Source organism: Hordeum vulgare, chromosome 7H (genome assembly GCF_904849725.1).
Source record: "Hordeum vulgare subsp. vulgare chromosome 7H, MorexV3_pseudomolecules_assembly, whole genome shotgun sequence".
Classification (NCBI taxonomy): domain Eukaryota; kingdom Viridiplantae; phylum Streptophyta; class Magnoliopsida; order Poales; family Poaceae; genus Hordeum; species Hordeum vulgare.
The window spans coordinates 576621371-576640219 of record NC_058524.1 but is presented as its reverse complement, the minus strand read 5'-3'; the positions used below and the strand labels follow the sequence as shown (position 1 = coordinate 576640219).

Here is an 18849-nt window from a genome sequence, read left to right as displayed (position 1 = left end):
TTAGAGGTTGCTGCGTTCCTGCATCTCTCTAGATGGGCCAGCTGGCCCACCTGTTCTAGTGCGTTGACAAGAATTAGAGGGGAAGCGAGGCTTGTACTGTAGTTTTGGGTTATTCGGTTTTTTCGGTTTAACATGTGATAAAACCAAAATTACCAAATAAATTTCGGGTTTACAGATTTGATAACCGAAATAGGAACCAAAATTTTCGGTTTTGGTCCATTCGGTCTTGGTCCCGGTTCTTTCGGTTCGGTATATCGGTTCTCGGTTTATATGCCCACCCCTAAGTGGGACAATTTCTAACCATTAATTTCATTCTCTCCCAAGCTTGCGCAACATGTTCATGATCAAGTTGCTTGAAATTCATGATATCATTACGGAGAGAGATGATCTTAGTCGGCGGAAAGTACTTGGATATATAAGCATCTTTGCACTTATCCCAAGAATCGATACTATATTTGGGGAAAGAAGAAAACCAAGTTTTCGTGCGATCTCGCAATGAGAAAGGAAAAAGCTTCAATTTAATCACATCATTATCCACATATTTCTTCTTTTGCATATCGCAAAGCTCAATGAAGGTATTGAGATGGGATGCGGCATCTTCACTAGGAAGGCCAAAGAATTGCTCTTTCATAACAAGATTCAGCAAAGCGGCATTGATTTCGTATGACTCCGCACTAGTGCCGGGAGCAACCGCAGTACTAATAAAATCATTATTATTAGTATTCATAAGTCACAAAGTTTGGTGTTTTCATTCATGGTGACTTCAGCAAGCGAGCAGGCACACAAGCAAACAAAGAGCAGGCGAGAAAAAGGGCGAACGAAAAGGCGAACGAAAAAGGAAAACTAAAAAGGCAAATTGGTGAAGTGGGGGAGAGGAAAATGAGAGGCAACTGGCAAACAAAGTAAATGCAAGAGATGAGTTTGCGACACCTACTTGGATGAGTTCTTGACTTGATCTTCCTCCCCGGCAACAGCGCCAGAAATTCTTCTGCTACTTCTCAAACAACAGTGCCAGAAATTGACACGTTGGCGAAGACTGGGCTTGCGTTGGTTTTTCCCTTGAAGAGGAAAGGGTGATGCACCACAGGAGCAGTAAGTATTTCCCTCAGTTTGAGAACCAAGGTATCGATCCAGAAGGAGGGTCTCGTGAAGTCCAGAGTACCTGTGCAAACACAAACAAGCTTGCACCCAACGCTTCAAAGGGGTTGTCAATCCCTTCAAGATTGTTTGCAAAGTGAGATCTGAAGGTGGAAAGTGTAACGAAGTAAAAAGTGTAAGGCTGAAAATATGGTGTGGAGTAGACCCTGGGGGCCATAGTGTTCACTAGAGGCTTCTCTCAAAATAGCTAATATCACGGTGGGTGAACAAATTACTGTCGAGCAATTGATAGAACCGTGCAAAGTCATGACGATATCTAAGGCAATGATCATACATATAGGCATCACGTCCGAGACAAGTAGACCGATACTTTCTGCATCTACTACTATTACTCCACACATCGACCGCTATCCAACATGCATCTAGTGTATTGAGTTCATGACGAACAGAGTAACGCCTTAAGCAAGATGACATGATGTAGAGGGATAATCTCAAACCAATGATGAAAACCCCATCTTTTTACCCTTGGTGGCAACAACATGATGCGTGCCTCGCTACCCCTTTTGTCACTGGGTGAGGTCACCACACGGTATGAACCCAAAACCAAACACTTCTCCCATTGCAAGAATCATAGATCTAGTTGGCCAGACAAAACCCACAACTCGAAGAGAATTACAAGGATATGAAATCATGCATAAGAGAGATCAGAAGAAACTCAAATAAGATTCATAGATAATCTGATCATAAATCCACAATTCATCGGATCTCGATAAACACACCGCAAAAGAAGATTACATCGGATAGATCTCCATGAAGATCATGGAGAACTTTGTATTGAAGATCCAAGAGAGAGAAGAAGCCATCTAGTTACTAGCTACGGACCCGTAGGTCTATGGTGAACTACTCACGCATCATCGGAGAGGTCATGGTGTTGATGAAGAAGCCCTCCGTGTTCGAATCCCCCTCCGACAGGGCACCAGAACGTGCCCAGATGGGATCTTGCGGAGACAGAAGCTTGCGGCGGCGGAAAAGTGATTTCGATGATCTCCTGATTTTTTTGGGATTTTTAGGGAATATATAGGCGCAACCCCTAGGGCAAAGGGCGCCCAGGGGGCCCACAAGCCTGTGGGCCGTGGGGTGGGGGGCTTGTGGGGCCCCTGAGGCTCCCCTGCCTTGGCTCTCAAGTCTCCCGATCTTCTTCCGGCACGGAAAAAATCTATTCGGGGATTTTCTTCCGTTTGGACTCCGTTTCAAAATCTCCTCTGAAAGGGGTCAAAAACATGGAAAAAACAGCAACTGGCACTTGGCACTAAGTCAATAAGTTAGTCCCAAAAATATATATATAGGGCATGCAAAACATCCAAAGTTTGACAAGATAATAGCATGAAACCATCAAAAATTATAGATACGTTGGAGAGGTATCAATCCTCCTCATCGACAAGCACTTGGTGTGATCAAACCTTCTACTTCAAGATGGCATAAGCGTCTAGGTCATCCGGCTTTACCGGTTGTCCAGAAAATTATTAGAGATTTTTGTCTTCTCGTGTCCAAGAAAAAGGATCACTTGTTAGTTTGTGATTCATGTCAAATGGCCAAGAGCCATCAACTCCCTTATTCTCGTTCCACTAGTGAGTCTAAAGCTCCTTTAGAGCTCGTTTTTTCCAATGTGCGGGGGCCTGGACCCCTTTATGTAGGCAAGCAAAAATACTATGTTAGCTTCATTGATGATTTCAGCAAGTTTAGTTGGATTTATTTACTCAAGCATAAATCTGATGTGTTTGCCAAGTTTCATCTTTTCCAACAACACAATGAGCGTCTCTTTGATCAGAAAATTCTTGCCATGCAAACGGATTGGGGTGGTGAATATCAAAAACTCAATGTATTTTTTGAACGTATTGGCATCACGCACCATGTCTCCTGCCCCCATGCTCACCAACAAAACGGATCTGCTGAGAGGAAACACCGACACATTGTAGAAGTTGGGTTATCTCTCCTTGCTCATGCTTTTATGCCACTAATATTTTGGGATGAAGCGTTTCTTACTGCCGTCTACCTCATTAACTGTACTCCTAGTAGAGTCATCAACAACCAGTCCCCTCTTGAGCGTCTCTTTCACACCAAACCCAACTACACCTTCCTACGTATTTTTGGGTGTGTTGTTTGGCCCAACTTACGCCCCTTCAATAAACACAAGCTTGAGTTTCGCTCTAAACAATGTGTCTTCCTAGGGTATAGCACTATGCACAAAGGGTATACGTGTCTCGACATTGCTTCTGGTCGTGTCTACATATCCCGGGACGTAGTGTTTGATGAGCAAGTCTTTCCATTTGCTACACTTCACCCTAATGCTTGTGCACAACTTCGCAAAGAGCTTGTCTTACTACCATTCCACCTTCTCCCATCCCCACAATTCCTGGCTAGGGGGGTAGATACTGCTGATGACTGTATGACAATGTCTCATAACACTAACCCTGATGATCCATCAGCCGCTAGTGTGCAGGAAAATTTTGTAGAAAATAGCGAAACAGTGCATGATTTTATGTCAGCAGCAGATTTAGGTGCTTCCACACAAGATCCGGCCTCGGAATCAGCTCCAGATCCGGGTCAGATCGCGCTGGGATCCGCTGCAGTCTCGGGGTCCGCAACTCCTAGCGCGGACGCTGACAGCGTATCTTCGCCGGGGCCAGGCGGGTCCAGCCGTGGTCGGGGGACGGCACCCGAGGTGCCTGGTCGGCCGAACGCGGCGCGTGGCTCGACGGTTCCTGTGTCGTCTTTCGGGCCAGACTCTGCGGCGCGTGGCTCGGCGGTTCCCGCCTCGCCTCTCGTGTCACCTCCTGCGACGCGGGCCAGCACTTCGGCGCCTTCTGCATGCGCTCGTCTGGATTGGTCGTTGCCTGCCGCACAAACCAACACGGCTGGCGGGCCGTCGGGTGTGCATGCAGCCGACGGCCATGTAGATCACGGTGATCTACGTCCGCTACAAGACTCGCCCAATGCATCTCCTGTTTCTGCTACAGCACCTCGTCTCCAACAACAGCTTGATCGCCCTGCTTCCCCTCCGCCTGCTCGAGCTCACACACGTACACAAGGGAGGTATTATCAAACCCAAAGTATGTACTGATGGTTGTGTACGCTGGGGTTCGTTCTGTTCCACAGGTGAACCACAAAACCTTGCTGAAGCTCTTGGTGACACTCGGTGGAAAGCTGCCATGGACGAGGAATATGCTGCCCTTATCAAGAATAAGACGTGGTGTCTTGTTCCTCCTGCCGCAGGCAGAAATATTATTGACTGTAAGTGGGTCTATAAAGTTAAAAGAAAATCTGATGGCACTATTGATAGGTATAAGGCACGTCTGGTTGCTAAGGGTTTTAAGCAGCGCTATGGATTGGATTATGAGGACACGTTTATTCATGTTGTCAAGACTGCCACTATCAGGTTAATTCTCTCAGTGGTTGTGTCTCGTAACTGGTGCATGCGACAGCTAGATGTGAAGAATGTGTTCTTGCATGGCATTCTGGAAGAGGAAGTATTTATGAGGCAACCTCGAGGGTATGAGCATCCCCGCTCACCATGTTATGTTTGCAAACTTGATAAAGCATTGTATGGACTGAAACATGCACCTAGAGCTTGGTATTCTCATTTGTCCTTCAAATTACAATCTCTAGGGTTTGTTCCATCCAAGGGGGATACATCACTCTTCTTTTATCATAAGCATGGGGTAACTATTTTTATGCTTATCTATGTTGATGATATAGTTGTCACTAGCTCATCACCCCAAGCAGTTGAAGCTCTTCTTAAGGATTTGAGAAAAGATTTTGCTCTTAAAGATCTAGGTAACCTTCACTTCATTCTTGGTATTGAAGTTAAAAAGGTACCCAGTGGGATCATGTTGTCACAAGAAAAATATCTGCAAGAAATACTCCAGAGAATAGGTATGAAAGGATGCAAACCCTCTTCTACACCCTTATCTACATCTAAGAAATTATCTGTCCATGATGGGGAAGTACTTGGAGCAGAAGACTCCACCGGATATAGGAGTATTCTAGGAGCATTGCGGCATTTGACATTAACTAGACCAGATATTTTTTATTCAGTAAATAAGGTATGTCAGTTCTTGCATGCTCCTACTACTACACATTGGACTTCAGTAAAGAGGATACTTAGGTATCTGCAAGGGACAAGGAGTCATGGACTCAAGATTAGCAAGTCAGATTCAATGCTTGTAAGTGCTTTTTCAGATGCAGATTGGGCAGGGTGTCCAGATGACAGAAGGTCTACAGGAGGCTTTGCAGTATTTCCTGGAGGTAATCTAGTATCATGGAGTGCTCGTAAACAACCCACGGTATCTAGATCAAGCACCGAAGCAGAGTATAAGGCCCTAGCCAATGCCACTTCTGAAATTATTTGGGTTCAGAACATGTTGACTGAACTTGGGATACAACATCCAAAGGCAGCTTCCCTTTGGTGTGATAATCTTGGTGCTACATATTTAGCTGCTAATCCAATTTTTCATGTCAGGACTAAGCATATTGAGATTGACTATCATTTTGTTCGGGAACGTGTTGCAGACAAGCTGTTGAATATCAGGTTTATACCTACAGGTGATCAAGTTGCTGATGGTTTTACCAAACCACTTACTCTTAGACAGCTAGGGGCATTTCGACGATCTCCTTCTTGCCGGCGGCTTCTTTCTCCAGGAGAAGCTCGGCGTTGGGTTCCTTGTTTGAGCCATCACGGAACCCCATCATACCGGCGGCACGGATGTGCGGCAGGACTTGGGCTCTCCATACATAGAAGTTCTCCCTTGTTAGCTTCTCTGTGGTGGTATGGCCGAGAGAAGCGATGGAGGGAGAGGCCATGGCGATCGCAGAGGAGGAGGTGGACATGGCGGCTAGATGTGATGGAAGAGACTAGCTCTGTATACCATGTGAAAAGCGATAGGTCAAGCGTATGCATACCGCAGGGACGCGTCCATGTTATATAAGGCACCAACGACAGGATTTACAAGAGGTTATAAGAGTTAGTTAGGCTTAGGATTGATCTCCAAAGAAACTAGTTTAACTGGGATCTTATCTCTAAGCCTAACGTGTTACACAAGAAACTACGGTTTATACATCACCGTAATAATACAATGTTTAACAGGGATGGTCGCAACGCTGCAGCCATGGCCATTGTGTGGCGAGCCTGTGAACGTTTTACTGTGAACTGATCAGCGACGCTGCTGCTGCATAAGCATTGGTGGCAGTTGTAATTGCTAGAAGACTGAACATGTTAGGACGGAATGAACGACGGTGTGATCCTGACGTGGTCCATCCGATCATGGGGCTGGCTAGGTGGATGATTTCTAGCAGCCGCCATAGTTTAAGGGGTCATTCTTAAAATTGATGTCAGCTCATTTAGTTGCAAAGGGAGATCAGGCATTACACCAGCAAGTTCTGTCTGCATTTGAAGCATGCTTACAAGGTGTTCGCTGACAGTAAATTACATTGCAAACAAATAATCTATACTTCTATATTTATACTAATTAGAGACTCCCTACAAATTCCCACGTTAATTAGATTTTACGAGTCGTCAATCTGGTGGGAACAAATTATTACGGTCTAGATTGACCCTGAGGGAAAAAACTTATGATGGACCAATGAGAATAAAATTGTAAAAAATGTGACTTATCTCTCTCCCATAATCCAATCACTCACGTATAAAAAAACTGACCTATCTCTGGGTAAAATATCTCTCTCCCGTTATCCAATGTCACGTATAGCTAAGAAACTCACCCACCTAAAACTTCTTACGTATCTCTCTCTCCCAAGAACCAACTCTGTTAATCTCTCACGTAACCCCAGAAAAATCTAGCACGTATCTCTCCCAAGCTCTCATGTTCAACTCAAGTTCTCATAGAAAATGTCCCCAACCGATGTGCATTTGTTCTCTCCATCTCCATCCCTCAAACTTGCATTAACCTCCCATGCTGCCCCATCAAATAACGGCCGCTGCTACAGGATAATGCGACCACTAATTCTTTCTTTTCTCTCTTGCAGATTCATGTTCATTATTTCTCTTGCAGATCCAAGTTCGCCTCCATCTCCACTTATTCCTTCTTTTCTATCTTGCAGATCCATTGCGTCAGCACGAATTCAGTGTAATATCCTTGCAATGAAGTAGAAGGCGTTGCAATGAAGTAGAAGGCGTTAAGCACATCTGGCTTTCAGAGACGAGGAGATTAATCCTGGTACTTCTGCCCTCTTGGTGGAAATAGTAGAAACTACAATAGTCAACAAAGGTAAGTTCTCAACACCCTCATAGATTTACTATTATATCTTCTTAATTTTTATAATTGTATCTATAGTTCTTCATAGATGAATATGGGGATCATGTATTATAGACAAGCAGAGAAGACCTCATGGTTATTTTTGAATATGCGATTTATTTAGCCAGCCAATGTCTCTCATTACTGATTCTTTGTTGGGTCAAACCCGGTCCGGTGATGAACGCCGAGTAGCCTCCGGCGACATGAACGTCGGATGAACCTCTCTCACGCATAGAAACGCGATACATGTAGGTGCAAGAAGGAGAGGGACACATTGGACACAAGAATTTCCGGCAACACACGCTTGCGACGCACGAACGGCGTTTCTTTTCTTCGAGCTCGAACTCTGGCTCCGCACATACCAGCGCTCTTTACATCAATACACAGGGTTGGATCTTTATACCCGGAGCGCACATACATAGCTAGCTCCTACGTCACGGCCACCACGCACGCACGTCAGCCACTAACTAGCTAACTACAACTGATTCCTACATGCATGCCCACGTACTAATATCTCCATCCCCTGAAATATCTCCAGGGTCAACAACATGCGTCGGAGCAACCAACTCGCTGCATGCATCTAACAACGTGATGTATACTAGCCTACGTGCATGACGCACACATACACTAATCACGACCATGGACGCGGCCACGGACCGGCGGCTGGCTCGATCAACACGTACATGTCGGTCATCGTGGTGGCGTGGCTTATACCTAACATTTTTCTGCTCAATTTTCCAACTTTTCTAGGAGGTTGATCGAGGCAACCATGACCATAACAACGTACGTTCAGTCGTTTTCGTTTAAATAGGTTTTAGTCTATCAAATCATTTGCAGAAACATACCGTATTAAGTTGGTACGTTGGCCACTATATTGATGTAATGTACTCCCTCCGATCGTTTTTACTTCGCATATTAGATTTGGATCAAGTCAAACTTTACAAAGTTTGACCAAATATATATTGAAAAATATCAACATCTACAATACCAAATATACATATCATGAAACTAGCTTTCGTAATGAATCTAACAATATTAATTTGACATTGTGAATGTTGATACATGTTTCTATAAATTTGGTCAAAGTAGAGATACTTTGACTTCGGACAAAGCTAATATGCAAACTAAAAAGGACCGGAGGGAGTACAGCTATGTAGTGACATGAAGCAAACCCAATTTCCATGTGCATGTGACTTATTTACAAATACTGAATGCGGCATACTGTATTTGACCCTTCACGTGATTGCACTAGATGTTTTAACACTAGGTTGAAGATGTTGGTTTTGCTGCTTGAGCACATGCACTGACAGGCATAAGCATCACGTGTGTAAACTGAAAATTAATTTTGTGCTCATGCTAAATTAGCATATACTCCTAACTTATTAGGACAATGATACGAGGCTTCAACTCAAAAGGTATACATATAATGGGTATTTTATTTTGATTGCATTAAGAATATAAATTATATAAATACATGGCAGTAATCTAACATATTACTAATTGTACCTTGCTGAATTTGACGTTTTATATACTTCAGTGTCAGGTGGAATCAAGATTGATCATGAAATCTTGGAAAGTATAAACACGATTCTTGCATGTGTCTGAACTTACAAGCAAACTCCACTAGGTGCTATGTATAACGATCTTTTACCAACCAGTTCAACGCGTATTTTTTTTTAAATGAGTTGGTATAACATCAAAATCAGAATAGTCAGAAGTTATCCAATGGAGGCAATATAAATTATTTATTTCGGGCACGGAGTTTTTGTACAAGAGAATAAATGCTCCCTCATGTGCTGTAAAATCAAAACATATAGTCCTAAAGATAGGAAATTCATAGTTATTCATGTCGTGTTCTATTAAACTGCATAATGTCTGTTATATAAAAAAACCATATGAGCTGAAACGTCATCAAGCTGATGAATTAATTTTCTTTTTACATACATGCTTAGCTCGGAGAACATATATAGGGTACTAAACTGTTTAATTTCTCTAATATTAAAAAAATATGAGCTAAAACGTCATGAAACTAATGGATTGATTGTCCTTTGGCATATATGATGGGTCTTATAAGCCACTACTCACCATCGCTGGCCCTTTGTGATCTGCAAGGGGGACTAATCCATTAGTTGCCATACACTTTCCTTTCAATAAATTAAAAGCTGGATCTCACTTATTTTCAATACATGTCAGAAGAGAGAATCTAAAAATAACCAGGTCAACATGAAATACAATATCTTTTATAACCATCTTAATGATTTGTTGTTGTCGTTTTTCTTGGGTACCTAAGTTAATGAAATCAGAACCGTGAACATTCTATAAACATGGAATATACAACCATCACCAATCCACTCGAAAGAAATTGATACCGATGCCCAAACAAGGGGATTTTCAAACCTAAAGTTCTTTTAATTAAGATAAAGCTATACAAAATTGCATTGACATATCATTATTACAATATATTATGTGTTTAGGCAGAATCACTAGCCCGTACAGGTTGCACGGGTTGACGACTAGTCTTCCTAATGTGGTAGAGCACGTATCCTACGCAGCAGAAACCAGAACGTTGGTGGTGCGAGCGAACCAGGGGCATTGGAGCGCCATGGCCGCCGGCAGACGCTCGCCGGGGACGCGTATAAAACACTAAGACCTCGAACCCGTCGTGCGACAGGCGCTCCTCCCGGAACAGCTCGCGCAGTCGGCTGACTTCTCGGCGGGTCGACGGCATCTGTCCGACGGCGGCGAGCGGCATGGACCCCGAGCACGCGGGAGATTCTGAGTAACTGGTGGGTCGCGCGGTGGTCAGGGAGCAGTCGCTCGCCGGCGAGCAGCTCCGCCATGACGCAACCGAGCGACCGGGCATCCACGAGCTCATCGTAGTCCGGCTTCCCCAGGAGCATCTCGGGGGCCATGTACGAGAGCGTGCCGGCCAGGCCGCAGTCACGACGCCGTCGCGCTCGCCGTGGAAATGGCCAGCCCGAGGTCTCTTATCTTCACCACGCCCTTGCCGTCGACAAGGATGTTCCCGGGCTTGATGTCTCGCTGGATGATGTTCCCGCTCAGGAGCTGCCGCATGACGCGGCGCGTCTCCTCCTCAACGAATGGCTGGCGGCGACCACGCAGGACGCGACCAAGGCTCGGGGGGACGCGACCACGCAGGCCACCCAGGACGAGGCTGCACTGCCCTGCAAGCCGACAACGAAGGGGTGGCCGCGAGGTAGCACGCCTCACGCGGCAGGTCGCGGTGGAGCACGTGGGCGCGGCGCCTCCTCTTGCCGCTGCCGTCGTCGGAAGAGCGGGTGAGGCATTTCAGGGCGACGTCCACGCCGGTGGCGCGGTGGCGCACCTTGACGACAACACCGAAGCCACCCTTCCCGAGCACGCGCGTCAGCTCGTGGTCGTCGGTGCTCCCGTTGCGCGGAGTGGCCGTGCATATGCGCGCGCAACGCATGATACGCGTTTGCCGCTGTTAAATCGGATTCCTTCCGACTGGAGCGAAACGCGCTTCCGAATTCGACCAGGAGCGGTGCTATGCTCGCGTGCGTCCGACTGGAGTGCGGTCACCGGAAGATATAAGCTCATCAATTCTTCGTTTCCCAATGCTCCATCCCATCCTCCCCACTTCCCCATCTATTCCCAAATCGATCACAGATTCACAGGAGATCAGGAGCTCGCCGAAAAGCCATCGCCATGGCCGGGCAGATGCTTCGCCGGTGGAACACATTCTACGTCGCCTTCGACGCCGTGGACGACGCCATCGAGGCCGTCGACCCAGGCCAGTTTTCACGCCACGTGTTCCGGCGCGCGAGGGGAGACCTGTTGGGACGGCTCTGCAGCGCCGACGACGACGACGAGGCGGAGCGTCTCTGCGGGATTCTCGACGACGTCATGGCAGAGTCTCTCGAGACGCTCAGGCTGGTGCCGGAGGCGCCCATCTCCAAGGAACTCGCCGAGGCTGTGCGCGCGCTGCGGGAGCACGACTCGGAGCGCGTCCGCCTCCTCGCGCGCGGCATCGTGAGCGGATGGGAGGCCTCCGTCCAGGACGACATCGCCGAGGTCCCGCCACCCACGCCCATGAACAAGCTGGAGAACGTCGCCAAGGTCACACCAGCCATGCCCATCAAGAAGCTGCCGCAGTCCAAGGCGGCCGTCGGCCAGCATCAGGACATCTCCGTCAACCCTAACGCGGAGACGAAGCGACCTCCCAAGAAGGCGTCCGATCCTGCCGCCGGCTTTGTCGACGGTGACCGTGCTGTGCTCAGCTGGGAGGACAAGATGGAAGCCGCGAAGCGCAAGCTCCGCCAAGGTTACCAGGAAGCAGAGGACGCGAAACGGCGGCGCAGGACGCAGTTGGTGCAGGCGCCCAAGATGATGCAGCCGGCGTCTCAGATGCAGCCAATCAGGAGGTGCACCAGCTCCATGGTCAAGAAAACTATCTCGATCAGGACGCAGCTTCACATGGCTTAGTATGCAGCTTCGCATGGCTTAGGCCTTAGGGTTCTAGTCAAGGCTCGAACACGGCATACTGGAGTTGTAACTAGCACTACTTTACTGCAGTTGCTCGTAGGTCGTATGCATGTTTTGATGTATGTGATCGGAAGAAGTTGATTAATTGAAAGCAAGATTTAGTGTTACAAATCTCTGAAATCTGCAAAGAACATGGTCATGTCCGCAGCATGCATGCGTGCATGTACAAGCTCGGGTATGCAGCACGCGTGGCTTTGAGGCCATGTACACCGGGTAGCCCCAGGGATGCTGCCCCATAGCTTCGGGTGGTTCAGGTAGGTTCGGATGGTGCTTCAAACATGTGAGTGGGTCTTTTACAGGAGGCAGCCTCTTGGGTAGAAAAAGTGAATAAGATGAAAAAATGTGAGAGCAAAAGATTATGGAGAAAATCTAATCAGTAGCGTGTGCACAACTGCTTTCCCATGCGGCGGCTCTCCACCCATTTTTGATTTTTTTTTAAAGCCATACATGATTTCTTGACGCGTGATTAGTGATGTAATTTTTTTTATCCCGGAACAACACAGTGCTACAGTGAAGCCAAACTCGTCTCTCTTTATCATACATGCATGCAATGATGTCATCAGATTCTCTCTAAATGACCGAAATTCAAAAACTTTTATCTCTTAAACCGTTAATTCGATCGATGATCTGTTTTCGTCATTGACTTTGTTTCGACGAAATCTTCAAAATTAGATCCCATGTCGACCTGTTTCGACAACTTTTTTTTTGCTCGTACTTACCACATTTGTTGCACTTACTTGTCATATTAGTAAGAACTTACTTGTGTGATAAAAAATAACTTAATCGTCATATTTTTTGAAATTGTATATAAATATGACATCTCGACATAATCAAACTGGCAAGCACAAACAACTTTTTTTAGATGATTGCGCGCAAAAATATGACAACTCAACATATTTAAAACCGGTGACCACAAAAAGTCTTTTTTTATCATCGTTTGTAAATATGACAACTCGGCATAGTTAAACTAACAAGCACACAAAATAGTTTTCTGGTAAAGTTATATATAAATATGACAAGTTGGCATATTTAAATTGGAAAACACAACCTATGACATGCTTTTATATCATGTATAACGAAAATTGCTACAAGGCTTTTGTACGAATCAACATTATAAAGTGACAATTAAGTTATTTTTCTCAGGCAAGTAAGTGGTTAATAATATGGCAAGTGGGTCAAAAAATGTGGCAAGTATGAACAGAAAAAATAGTTAACAGAACATGTCGACATGGGATCTAGTTTCGAAGAACTCGTCGCGAGAAATTCAATGATGAAAGCGGATCATCGATTGAATTAATAGTTTTGTAGATAAAACTTTTTTAAATTTCAAACATCAAAGGAATCTTGATAACATCATTCCATGCATGTATGCATGCATGAGGAAGAGAGAGGGATTTGACCGAAGCATGCAATGCTTTTTGAAAGTAATCTGATTAGTAAAGTAATTCTATTTTTTATTAGAATGGTAATTAGCTGACCGCCGCACGGCAAGCCGCAGGTGCGGCGCCGCTGCATAGTGTTGTCCAAGATTATGACATTGGGACCCATAATATAGAAGACATTAACTTTTGATGGTGTGACTGAAAAAATTATTTTCCCGTGTCTAGCTGGATGCATCGGGGGCGGCACCTACCACTGCCCCCAGTGCTCATGCCCTGATACAGGCGACAGCGTGGCGCGCGACTCCACCGGCGACAGCGTGGCGCGCGACTCCATTGACTAGGCACGTATCGGCTAGTCGGACACTCCGCTCCATGCACAACACGCAGGCTACACAAGCAGCTTTTACTCCAGACTTGCGTCATGACTTCATCAACTACACACTGCCTCGCGTCACGACCTCATCGACTACATGCTGTATCGCCATGTCCACGTCATTAGGGTACTAGCGATATATCTTACGCAGGCTCCATGACACCAGGATCATCTACACCAAAAGCTTACCTGCACCGACGACATCGCATCTGCATCGCCTGAAAGGCTGAACGACTACAGTCTCCGACAGCAAGCTATCAACTATTCCACGTGCCATGCCATGGTACGGGAAGGCATCTATTCTAGGAGTGTTGTTTTACTATTAGGTTATGAAATTCGTCGAGAAGCTTGGGCTACATTATATGAACACCTCAACATGGCATTTGGAAGACTCCGTTAAGGAGTGGAGGGATAACTAGATCGGGATATCAGTTCCAAACCGAAAGTCCACGGCCTCCCTCACAATGCTCGTCCCATGGACAACCTGGAACGAACGAAACTCCCAGGTCTTCTAAAATAAGAGTGATCCGCCGACGGCTCTACTCGACATCGTCCTAGAAAAGTCAAAGCTCTGGAGCATTGCGGGGGCAAAAAAACTAGGGTCATTCACTGTATGCGAGTAATCATCATGCCATTTTGTTGGATGTCTGTAACAAACTCTATATCTCTTCTTAACTAATTGATGAGCCAGAGTTTATACCTCTGTTTCAAAAAAAAGAGTGGCTATTTGTAAATCGATTGATTTGTAATTAGTTGTCATTCAATTTTTCCCTCCAATGGACTGTTGACAGCTCTCTGTTAAACAAAACTAAAAATAAAGAGTTAAGCTGCCATTTTCCCGTACAAAACGAGTAGGGTTGAAAACGGGTCAACCAACAAACAAACAAACCCGATTCCTCCCAGTTGTCCTCCTTTCCTTGTTCCACCTGACAGGAAAAAAACAAATCAACAAATTAGATCGACATGACTGTTGACAGTTGTCAGTTCGAGCCAAACCCCTAGAAATAACCCAGCCCGTCTCCCCCTGAACAGATCTCCCCCAAAACAGATCTCACATAACCAAGGAAGCAGCCATGGGAGAAAAACACATGGATCCAGCCATGGGAGAAGGGGAAGAAGAAGAAGAAAGAACAAATACAAAACAGATCAATAACCTCAAAGACATGGGAGAGGGGGGATGGTACCTGGACAAGAGCAAGGAGAATCACCACACAAATCATGGGTCAGCAACGGAGAATCACCACACAAATCACGGGCCAGCAACTCATACAATCCTTTTCCCTGCTTCATCCCTTCTCCCTGCTTTATCTCATACAGTGCAAAATTACACAGTAAATCCCAAAAAAATACACAGTAAATCCCATGTAAATTACGTAGTAAATCCCATGTAAATTATAGTAAATCACATGTAAATACAATGTAATTCCATGTAAATTACAGTGCATATCCCCTAGCAAATTAGGGTACAAATCCCATGTAAAATATTACAGCGCAAACACCCACGAATTACAGTCAAAAAGTGCAAAATTACACAGGAACTCCCACGTAAATTACAATGCATACCCCCCCCCCTAGTTAACTACAATGCAAAATACAGAGTAAATCCCATCTATTTACAGAGGGACTTCGCATTTATGCTAACACTGTATGTCCTCAAAATATGTCAAATGACGAGCAAAGATGACAGCGGAGACACACTGTTAATTCCAGAATTACTATCTATTATTTTCCTAGTTAGCTGATATTATTTCAAAATTATTTGCAGGGAGACACAAAGGAAACAACGAATACAGAAGAATACCTACTGTCACTGTCACAAGAAGACCTCATACTAAATGTGAGTAACAAATGCCCAAAAATACAAAAAGTCGTAACCAATTTCTGAATGACAATATTGACAATAAACATAATGAAACAATGCATGGATCATTTTCGTTTACTACACTCCTACAATTAGACATCATATACAAGGTAAACTACAAAATCACAAATCAATGCAGAAGGGCAAGGAGAACAATACCTGAAAAAGATCTAAAAAAGGAGAAGTAACTTGCAGGTGCACTCAGGAAAGGACAAACAAACATCAATCACCAAGAAGAGGGACACTCCAGTAAACAAGCAGATGCCACCTACAGCTGAGGATGGGAAGAGTCGACACACGAAGAGGCACGAGCAGAAGAAAATCCTTGGGAGGCAGACCTGATTGAGAACATCAACATACATGAGGTAACAGGATACAAAATCAAGTGATTCAACTACATATCATAAAAACAAAAAAGTCACAAACTAAAATCTAACACATTGACACTGAAAAAACAGATGAATGAAGATGCTGCTCATACAACAACAACCAACACTATCACAAATTAAAACATTCAAGAAGAAAGAGGGGAACAAGAGGACTTGCACCAACAACGGGAAATCAGTACCTCCTTTGATGATGAAGATGCATTTCTTGATGAAGATGACATTGAGTTGTTCCTGTAAAATGAAGAGAATGCAGCATCAGAAGGAAATTTGATTAACACTATCAACAATTTCAAACCACATCTTGGCGTGCAATTCAAAGCAAAGGAAGAAGCACACGAGTACTTCAATTTTTACTCAAAAATAGTTGGGTTCTCAGTGGAAACTGTGGCAGCATCAAGAATAGTGAGCAAGAAAAGGAACAATGAACTTACAAGAATTACTATGAAATGCAACAAGTATGGCAAGACAAAAGAAGGGGAAAAGGAAAATGAAGTGCATATAAGAAAGACTACTGCCATTGCAAAATCTGATTGCAAAGTTGTGATGATCATTACTGAAAAACAAGGCGCGTGGGTTGTTACAAGACTACAAGTAGAACACAACCATGAAATGACGCCAAACAGTAGATTCTTCAGATCACATAAATACATGTCAGATGAGGAGAAGTGTGTGATTAGAGTTTTGAAGCATACTAACCTAGAGATGAGAAGGATAGTTGTTGTCCTAGCATACTTGAGAGGAGGCACGGCTAACCTACCCTACACGAAGAAGAAGGTCACAAATTATGCAAGAACAATAAATAGAGACATGAAAAACTCTGACATGATGGAAGTAGTGCAAATGTTCAACAAGAAGCAAGCAGAAAATCCTGGGTTTTGCTACTCGTTGGAGCTTGATGGAGACAATAAAGTAACAAGCTTAGTCTGGACACATGTGAGGTCAAGAATCATGTATGAAATTTGTGGTGACTGCATAAGTTTTGACACAACATTCCTAACAAACAAATACAACCTACCTTTCGCACCATTTGTTGGAATATCACCACATGGAAACACATACTTGTTTGGTTGTGGATTCATAATCAATGAAACAGCAAATACATTCAGTTGGTTGTTTGAACAGTTCTTGATGGCCATGGGAGGTAAGCATCCAATATCAATCATCACTGATCAAGACAAAGCTATGCAACAAGCAATAGAAAGAGTTTTCCCTAATGCCACACACAGGGGTTGCTTGTTTCACATAAAGAAAAAGGCAGAGGAGAAGGTAGATCCCTGTTTTCAAGCAAACGAGGGATTATATGAAGATTTTCAGGACATATTGGACAACTCACCGACTGTGGAAGAATTTGAAACACAATGGACAGAAATGATAGCGAAGTACCAAGTCCACCACACAAAATACTTCAGTGACATGTGGGAAAACAGGAAAAAAATATTCCTGTTTATTTCAAGGACAAATTATACCCCTTTATACATACAACAGCAAGGAGTGAAGGAACTAATGCCCTATTCAAAAACGGGGTTGGAGCAAAGATCAATGTTACCAGCTTTTTAAGGGAGTACGACAGGATAATTGATGTGGTTCATGACAGGGAAGAAGAATGTGACCACAACTCAGGACAAAAAAGGTTGCCATGAAAGCATTTTGGTCAAAATATGGCATAGAAAGGCAAGCTCATGAACTATATAACCTTGGCATCTTCAGGAAATTTCAACAGAAGATGGCGGATACTACAAGACTCAATGTGTACGAACATGAAAAAAACAAGTACTACAACGTGTGCCAATCAGAGAGCTGCACCTTAAAGGAGCTAAGGAAAAGAAAATATCTAGTGCAAGTATGTCTAAATGAAGAAGAATACTCTTGCATATGTTGTACATTCCAAAAAGATGGGATATTATGTTCACACATACTACGAGTGATGATCCATCTAAAGAAAAAATGACTACAAAAAAGAATTGACAAAGACGTACACCAGCAGTGGCAGCTCAGAACTCGACATTGAGATACAATGTACTTGCAAGGAAATTGGTACACGTTGCATCCAATGCATCAAAGACGAAAAGGAAATATGAATACCTACTTGGAGAATTGGATAGGATACAGAAAAGACTGTGAGAAATGGATGACGAAGAAGAAACTGGAGATGAGGGGCAGATAGAAACCACTCGAACAGTCACTTTCATACCAACAACAGGGGATGGAGAAGGAACAACCACATTGATCACCCACAAGTATAGGGGATCAATCGTAGTCCTTTCGATAAGTAATAGTGTCGAACCCAACGAGGAGCAGAAGGACCTGACAAGTGGTTATCAGCAAGAAAATATCTGCAAGCACTGAAATTGCTGGTAACAAGTGATTCTGTGGTGAGATGATTCGTAGCAAGCAACAAGTAACAAAAGTAGCAACAGTGCAGCAAAGTGGCCCAATCCCTTTTGTATCAAGGGACAAGCCTGAACAAAGTCTTATAGGAGGAAAAACGCTCCCGAGGACACACGGGAATTTCTGTCATGCTAGTTTTCATCATGCTCATATGATTCGCATTCGTTACTTTGATAGTTTGATATGTGGGTGGACTGACGCTTGGGTACTGCCCTTACTTGGACAAGCATCCCACTTATTATTAACCCCTCTCGCAAGCATCCGCAACTATGAAAGAAGAATTAAGACAAAGTCTAACCATAGCATTAAACTAGTGGATCCAAATCAGCCCCTTACGAAGTAACGCATAAACTAGGGTTTAAGCTTCTGTCACTCTAGCAACCCATCATCTACTTACTATTTCCCAATGCCTTCCTCTAGGCCCAAATAATGGTGAAGTGTTATGTAGTCGACGTTCACATAACACCACTAGAGGAAAAACAACATACAACATATCAAATTACCGAACGAATACCAAATTCAC

The 18849-nt window shown here is 44.3% G+C and overlaps 1 pseudogene; it reads right to left on the bottom strand.

Annotated features, from left to right (window-relative positions):
• Positions 1-9876: 9876 nt before the first annotated feature.
• LOC123409352 lies at positions 9877-10857 on the bottom strand (annotated as a pseudogene).
• Positions 10858-18849: the final 7992 nt, after the last annotated feature.